Source organism: Brachionichthys hirsutus, chromosome 7 (assembly GCF_040956055.1).
Source record: "Brachionichthys hirsutus isolate HB-005 chromosome 7, CSIRO-AGI_Bhir_v1, whole genome shotgun sequence".
In the NCBI taxonomy this organism is placed as follows: Eukaryota; Metazoa; Chordata; class Actinopteri; order Lophiiformes; family Brachionichthyidae; genus Brachionichthys; species Brachionichthys hirsutus.
In genome coordinates, this window is record NC_090903.1 from 9,597,070 (window position 1) to 9,606,439 (window position 9,370).

Here is a 9,370-nt window from a genome sequence, read left to right on the forward strand (position 1 = left end):
CAAGGGAGAAAGAGTGTTTGGTTTGAAGTATGATTCATCCATTCATTCCAAGCACTTTGAATCTCTGCGGAAGCTTTTACCTAACTAAAAAGAATTAAGAAAAAAACAAGCATGTTCGATGCTGTCTCCCCCCCCACCACCACCAGTTTAAAGTTGGTCTGAACATTAGTTCCAATGGTTCATACAGTATATAAGTCAGATGAGCAGCGTGTTAATTAGAATCCAAAATAAATATCACTAAACATTTTGTAAAAGGGAATCAATATTCAATATTTGTAAAGTAATATGTAAAGAAAAGAGATTTGTGGCGATGCAGAATGATCACGTAAGTAAATATTCTTGTTTTAAATCAAATAGAGAACAATTGCACGTTTGAATTTTTGAAAACAGAATGTGTTTTCATTTATATGTCCTGTCCTCTTTTGTGTGTAGCACTTTTTAAAAAACGTGTTCTCTCCATGGCTACAGCTTTGGATGACTTCATCGCTCCCGACTGCAGATTCGTCAACATCAAGAGGGGTTATGGTTTATGTGTATTCTAAACTTGTGCCAAAGGAGGGCGCTGGAGTCTTCTGGTACGGAAGTGTATGTGAATATTTGTTAAGATCAGATACAAAAATAAATCACCATAGCTGTATATCTATAAAGACTGTATTTGTCTCATACCTGTATAGGCTCATTGGCAGACATGACCCAGGTACACTAAAGAAAGATCCCAAAATCAAAAGAAGGGATACAAACCAAGCGGCAAAGTGAGGAGGTTGTACAAGCACTAAATACACAATGTAATACACAATGTAATCAGAGGCAGGTGATGCTAATCAAGATCATTATAAAGACAGCAAAAATTAAATGTCAGGAAGTGTTAAAAAAGAGGTAGAAAAATGGAAGAGAAAACAGTTAAAAAGCAATGACATTAATTTAGAATTATCTTTAGATAGATGGACCATGTAACACTATTAGATTCCACAAGCTGGTTTGAAATACATGTCCAACACCATATCATTTTAAAATCTTACAAAGGTTTCCTTACTACACTAAGGGAATACGATTGTATTTGTATGATGTATTTGTTATGAGACATGATTCAGCCAATGTATTTCAGAGCTGCCAGTAAACGTCTCTGACATCTCCACAAAGTCTCTTAGATAACTGCTGCATGCATTGATTTGTGATTGTATTTGTGAAAGTATTTATTGTTTCCATTACCATTGTTGGTATATGTTTGTTACCATTGCTGGTATTGTTTATTATTAATGTTGGCATGACTGTCTAAACTGTCATATTATCTGTGGTAACACCATATTAAAAAAAATAAAATAAAAATAATAATGAATAAAAAATATAATATATATATATATATATGATTTTGTAATTTCGCTAGTTTCATCCAATATTTTTTTGTATTTTTGAAATCATGCAGTGTATATAGTTGTTGTTAATATGATTTGGAGCTTGAAATTGAGGAGCTTACTACGTTTATGAGCAATGGGGGTGGGATTAAATAAGTTTTCTTCTTCCCACTCCCTTTCAGGCTGAATTGGCACTATTACTTATTGTTTAAATGTGGCTCGTGCGATGTGGCACGGGTAGTTTTGTTTTGTGTGCCTTTGTCATTGCCTGAAATAAATACATACCATACCATACCATACCATACCATACCATTGTGAGCCCTATACAAACAGGTCACTTTCATTAGTTTCTATCAATCTCACCTGAGGCACTCTAATAAAAGACAAGCTTACATGTTTAGTGAATCAGGCTGTCACGAATTACAATCAATCTCCTGTCCACTTTCAGGTTCAGATCAATACAAACCTGCTTTGAATGGGGATCTACCGCAAAATGTCCCTATACTAAAACACACCTGGGGCATGTCTAATGCGGTTGTTATAGCAGGGCAGTTCACGAGAGAAGTTGGCATAGGCTCCAGCAACACCTGTGACCTGCTGTGTTTGGGCTGTAGACGAGGTCATTCCGTCTACAAGAGAATGCACAGACGGATGGTTGTTACTGACAATTGTCCCGAAGAGGTCAGGAGCACAGCATCTTTTCAGCTGTGTGTGTGCATCTGGGCACTTCACGGCAAGTCACATTATGAACTTCATGAAAAGTACATCGTCCCTCAGCTAGCGATAGTTCTTTAGGGTGTTACCGTGGTGACAGGCAGAGACACCGTGACAAAATGAGATCAATGTGCGTGCACACGCTTGTGTTTCCTGTGCACGAGCTCAAAGGAGCAGCTGCCAAACACAGGCTTCAGGAAGTAAGTACGTCCCGCCCACACCTCCACACCGAGCAGCACAAGCATCACGCAGAGCTCAGAAATCAACAGCGTCTGGTCTGGTGAGCATCTGAGAGGGACATTTCGCAGCGACGTCCAGAAACCTCACATGTGGTCCGTAAGCCTTAAGTGGGATAAAATGACATTCATTTCAGCAACTGTTTTGTGTTCAAGTATTGAGCAAAAGAGGGAACATAGTATTACAAATTAAATGATAATAAAACTATAAAGAGCTGCAGAAAATGTAAGAAACATTTGAGCGTTCCTGTATAAAGAACGCAATATTATTCTAGAGCACTGCAGTGGAAGAACCATTTCCCCTATTGTGTGTTTTTTTTTGGAATTGAGAAGGAAATGAAAAAGTAATTGAAGTTGAAACACAAACACGCTGTCCCTCAGACATTGGGATGACTCAGGGTGAACCCATTTTGATAGAGCATCTCTTTCTTTTTAAGGGCAAACAACAAGGGGCTTCTTTTTTTTTTTCCAATGAGGCAGACAAAAACTTTCTTCCTTAAATAAGACTTTGTGCTTTATGTCTGCGTTATGACAATAAAAACGCAGTGTGTCTCGAAAAAAAACAAATCCTTTAAAATGAAAGCCAGGCCTGATAGATTATTTCATTTGACTTTTTCCATAGTTGATTAACATTCTTAAGAGCTCTAGAGCAAATAAATCAAATGCTCTGATAAAAAACAATATCGAAACAAAATAGAATCTTAGGGTGTCACAGGATGTACCAAAATAAATAAGTACAGCTAATGGAGTTGTGTCTGTTGGATGTATAAATATGCAGCTGTTTATTACTATTACCAGCAATTGAAAATGGAACATTTTGCAATCTTGTGTTTTAAGCATGTTTTAAGCATGTTTGAATAAAACAGACGAAGCAGGAGCATGTCTGCTTTGTTTGATGCTTACATGCCATGACATAATCATCATCTTGCAAAGAAAAACAATTAAAGTACCACTGAGATATTTCCTTATGCATCAGCGTGAACATAATGAAAATGATTGACTGCAGTTTTTTTTCTTTTTCATTTTCTGTTCTGTATATAACTCCAGAAAGGGTATTGAGCTTCTCTCAGCAGAGGGGGAAATGCATGTTTTATTTCAGTATGAAAATGTGCTCTCATATTTAATCAGAATCAGAATACTTTATTAATCCCAGAGGGAAATTCTATCAGCAAAAGAGGTGGTTCAATTTGCTCTGAGGAGTCTCGCTGCTTCGCACTGATTATATTGGAAAGAGAAATATAGGGCTCCGATTCCATTTAGTTCAAGCTTTCATCAGAAATTCTCTACGTCTTCTTTTCAAACGTTTTTGGAGAGGGGTTTCTGTTGGAACAACTGAGTTATAAGTATACGGTTTGTCATGAAAACCCATTAACCATTACAAAAACAGCTATTAAATTGAGTAAAACCATTAAACTGTGAAAGAAAACCTGTGTGCATTTCTTGTGTAATTTGACATTTTCTGTGCAACGAGAAAAAACCTAAAAATATATCATTCTATTTGGATGAATAGAAAACAAATTACATAAAAGAGATTTGTTATTCTAAGCTGTGTAACAAAAGTATTGATCCTGACTTTTGATCAGTAAAATGATATTTTCTGGGTCAGCATGCAGCAGTAATCCTGAATTGTCGATCCTGCTGAACGTTACATTGCACATTTCATACGGCTGAGTGTAGGTCCTCTATCTACTTGTGATCTGTTCCTTTAAGCTTTGTATTGTAGCCTTGCCTGTAGCCAGTGAGTGCCTTGCCTTGTAAATTATATATATATATATATATGTATTTATTTATTTTTAAATCTGAAATAAACTTCATTATAGAAAAAAGGGTCATCTATGACTCAATTTGCTAAATGTCAAATCATTGCAAACTGGGTCATAAAAGAGAGCTCATGTATTGATTATTAATATCCTATCCGCATCCCCACATTAACAGTGAATTACAACAATGCCAAAATTCGACAATGTCACAATGAAATTGCATCTTGCCTCGCACCAATCACCTGCCTCCAAGTCATTACAGGTAGACAAGCTGTCATGGATGACATGCTGTTGCTTTAAGGAGGCTGCGGGCAGTTTATAGACAAGGCAGGTTTGTTAAGCCTAATGGTCCTTGTATTGATTGGTTGGGGTATCATCACCAAATTGCTGGGGTGGAATGAGCAATGCGGCTCTCTGAATGCATCTTAGCTTGTAGTTTTATTGAACTGCTTGGGGCGGTCAGTGCAGGGTTTATTTGCACACTTTGCTTTGCTGCCTATTTATTTATTTATTTATTTTTTTTACAATGAAATGAGGTGAAGTATTTGTTGAAGGGTGGATTGTAAGTCATTGCAAGGTTGACTAAGTCAAATGACCAGGTTCTAATAATGTCTGATGCAATGATTCTATGGTCTGTAAAGCTTTGAATTGAAAACAATTTAAACTATATGCAGATTAATTACGTTTTTCAGAAATAAATGAGGCTACTCTGAATAAATTAATCAGCCCCTGACAGGCCCACTAATTAGATGCGCTTATTTCACAGCCTGTCTACGGAATGAGAGGCTTATTTTTTACTCTCAATTCAGAGGCGCTCTGCTGAATAATAAAGACATTGTGGTTATCACTAATCTCAGGCTGGATCAAAAGGGCATTTCTCACATCAGTGTTAAGAGTCTAATGAAAGGAGTCAGACTCCAGGTTTCCTGTTCAGCCACACACACACAACAATGCACATGACACAGGTTTTTTTCCACAGCACTTCTCTGCATCCATTGTATCATTTCTTTAAAGTAACTGAAGGGTAAACAACGCAGCTGTGCTTTTGACCGTCCAGATTCGTCGAGGTGATGAATGATTATCGCCTTGACGTCCGTTCCTCTCTGGCTCTTTGTTTGTGTTATTAAAAGATAACGGAGGAATCTTTAGCATTGCTGATAGCTAAAGTAGATCGCACGCCACTAATTGTTTGTAGCTGCAGTCATGTTTACCCTGTGCTCTGTGTAGCCTATGAAATATACCCATTGTTTGCTTTCTTAATGGACTATGCTCTTTGGCTGCTTGTATATGGGGCAGTGCTGGCAGAGAGGCTTGGAAACCTCTGAGATACCATTACCATTAGCCCTAATGTCCTTTTCAAAATGGAAAGAGCACCAGAACCCACACGCAGGGTCTGCTGGATGTGCTGTTTACAAGTTACGTCCCCGCCATCATCACATCCTGCCAAGGTCACCTGGCTGCTGCCTGTCATATTAGTCATATTGTCATTTTAGAAATGACCTTTTAGCAAAATGAGCACACTTTATTTTTTGTTGCTAATAAGTGAGCATTCTACTCTCTGTTTCCAACATTGCTTGCGTTTATTAAGATAGTTGTTGAGGCACAGGAAATAAATGGTCTTCTATGTTGTTAATACTTTGATTTGAGATGTTTTGTCTCTGTCAGCACAGGGAACCAAAACGTATGGAAAAGATTACCTTGTATCAAATGCTGCAATTTCCCAGTGAGTCAAGCTTCTTTGCACATGGAGGACATGGGGACATGGAGGGGACATGGAGGGGGACACGGAGCGCCACTGTGTCTGTGGCAATGACTTTAGTTACATGGAGATTACTTCCCTTTATGTCTCAAAGGTCAGGCTGTTACATCAGATGATTAAAAAGGCATGCAATATCAAGCATCACAGCCTGACTGAAGCTGCTCAGACATCAGGCTGGAGGTGGCAGATTTAGCTGATGACTTAATGATCATATAAATGGAAATGGGAAAGCTGGCAGAGCTGTGATTAGTCCAGGATGAGGTCCAGCTCAGACTTGTATTGAAAAATTAGCTTTGATGTTTAATCATACCGGTAATGTTTTTCCACAGCGTCCAATCAAATTCATCATCAGAAAATGTGTTTGATACTGGCATTTTAGGGAGCACCCAGTATGATATGCTAATGGGAATTAAACCAGTTACGACATCCATGTAATGTTTTAATATGTGCTGGATTTAGAAATTCAAATCATAAATATTCTCTTAATTTCCAAAGCTACAAAGTCATCATCATATTTTATAAGTTATGCAAGCCCACATTTTCTGCAATGTTACGAAGGATTTGAAACATATTCTGTAATGGCTCATTTGCGAAGCTAATAGAAGTTGACAAAGGTGGATGCTAGTTGTAGCAAGCCTGCCTGAGGTTCAGCTCAGCTCTTTAAAAAGAACAGTTTGCCAAAACAAAGTAAACACGTAACAAACATGGCCTACACAACCATGCAAATCCAAATAATGATTCTTGGAATGTAATGAGTTTTCTGTACTGATAAAATTCTGTAAAAGCAAACAATACCTCTTGATGTCATCGTCTCAATTAAGACACTTAAATAGGTTTGGAGAGGTAATAAAGGAGAACACACAAACCTAATGTTTACACTTATTGCCTGCCTGTCGGCAGCGAGCGAGCTGGATACTAAACCACACCTGACATGCCCGCCTGAATACCAGTTTCAGTTGTCCGGAGCTTCGGTAACACTTAACCGCGGATGTCTGTAAGGGTTTAGTCTTGTCTTGTCTTGTCTTGCTCTTCATCACTCTTTGCACTGTCAATGCAATAAATAAAAAAAAGGTTTATTGAAAACTGATCGAGATGCCAATTACCATGGCAACAACACAAGCCTTGAATGATTTGATGTCATAAAATAGAAAATCATTTTTTCCAGCAGAAAGATTCTGTTTTCTTTTAAAATGATATTCGCTATTTAATCGTATCAAACAATGTTTGTCTTCCTCTCTTTCTGAATAAATTATCTCTGACATAAATTTGCATGTCCTTTTTTCTGTGCATTCATTAGGCAGCAAAGAATTCTCATCTTAAAATATGTGAAACACAGAGGGAAGTAATTATTGTGATTATGCATAATCTTGGCCTGCAAAGTTGTTTTTCTTTTCCTAATAAAGTACATTTCTAACCGTAATATCCTTTGAATAATACAGTAAGCTGTACTGTTGCTCTCAAAGCACCTTGGCTGTTATTGGGAAACTTGTTTGACATTTGCACTGCTACAGGCTATGATGGCAGATTGGTTTTCAAGAGACCATAAATAATGTAGAATATTTTTCCCTCTAATGCTTAAACAGTAGTTACACTTCTCAAATAGTGAAGCGAGTACCCATGTAACTGAGCGAGCCTGTCACAAGCCTGCACATCTGCACAATGTTATCACATGTACCGGTACGTTTTTATGACAATATCAGTATTATATGTTTGAAATATCACAGTTATGATCGGTACTGGTACATTGCAGTAGACATAATCTAAACCAAGAGAGACAGGGTAATTACATCTCATGACTTGTCAACCCTACGAAACTCAGTGTTGTCTGTCTGTTCTGATGTCGTTCTGTCTACCTGTGAAGACCGGTGTCTTATCTCACAGAGCCAGAGGCAGGCGGCAGCATTCTATGACACAGAGAAAGTGGAGCAGAAAATACATCCGGGAAAGATATCGAGTGAGACAGCAAATGAAACTGTTAGGAGGGCGGGTCCTGACACTGATAATAATAGTAATAATAATAATGCGTTGGTTTTATATAGAGCTTTTCTAAACACTCAAAGTGATGATTGCTTTGCAATCACTGTGACTCGAGTAGCCACAATATCTGCACGCCCGTCCCACATGTTCCATGATGCCTACAGAGCAGAGCTCACGTCATAACAATGGAGCTGATCCAGAATATTCTCTCTCTTGCTTTAAAAGAAAATGTGTTAAAAAAAGAAATCCAGAATTTATTGTGCAATAATCATTAATGGAAAGAAATCTTTGGAATTGTGGTGTGGTGTGAAGATTCCAAATGTTTTTTCAATTATACTTAAAGATTCTGAAGTCATTCTGGTGTCAGACTCTGTTCAAGCACAAAATTCAATAATATTAAATGACATTTGAACATGAAATAAAAACTAAGGTTGAACAAGTATCAGAAATTTTAAAATGAAATGTAAATTGCGTGTCTTTCCAGCTGTGCTCTCATGAAAATGTGTTTCCCCTGAGACCTTATTCATATTTATCAGGTTTTCCAAACGTCTGTCTGATGCAGGACAAAAGACTGACGGCTTCAAAACACGAGATGAACCTCGCAATGCAAATAATAAAAATAAATAATGCATTGGTTTTATATAGCGCTTTTCTAGACACTCAAAGACGGTTTGCATTGTGCATTATTCATTCACTCAAGCTTGGTGGTGGTGAAGCTACTGTTGTAGCCACAGCTGCCCTGGGGTAGACTGACAGAGGCGAGGAGCTCAAGGACACAACGGCAGTGTGTGGGAACCAGGATTCAAACTGCCGACCAATAGGACAACCTGCGCAACCACATGCACCACTGTCGCCCGATCACTTATGACACTTCAATACATCTTTTTCTGTGTAGACAATAATGACCATGTTGTTATTTATGCATGGGGGGGGGGGGGGGATCTCAGCTGACTAACAGCCGCAATAGTCATGAGTGATAAAAACATTTCGGCTCGTAAACCAATCATTCCGACTACACTTAATCCAGCCAGTTTGTTTAGACAGCGTTGTTTATTTCCATAGCATATACACTCTCATGAGAAATATTATATGCAATGTGATTCATCTTCCAGAAGCGTGGTTCAAAATGATCCAAACAGATGCCTAAAGGAAATTACACTTAAATGCTTTTGCCTTCTTAACTTAAATCATCAGTTTGTTGACCCCAGTAGTGTAAATGTAAAATACATTAAAACAAATACACTATTTTAATTTTGATTAGACAACATGCAATTAATTTAATTAAAATAAAATAAAATCAGCAATGAATGAATGAACGATAAACTGCACAGCTAACTGACATATTTTACCATGTCAAATTGAGATTATTTCCTTCTGTCACAAATAAAGGCAGACTTGGCGAGAACAGATGCATCATTGTCTTTGAGTATTACCTTACATTGAGCCTTTAAAAGGCATGCAGCACCTCTTAATACATTAGTAAGTTGGAAAAAGTCACACAACCTCCACCTCCTTCCTGTCTAAAAACAGGACTGTGGATCAGTCAACAATGACAAAGCTGTGAAACATTGT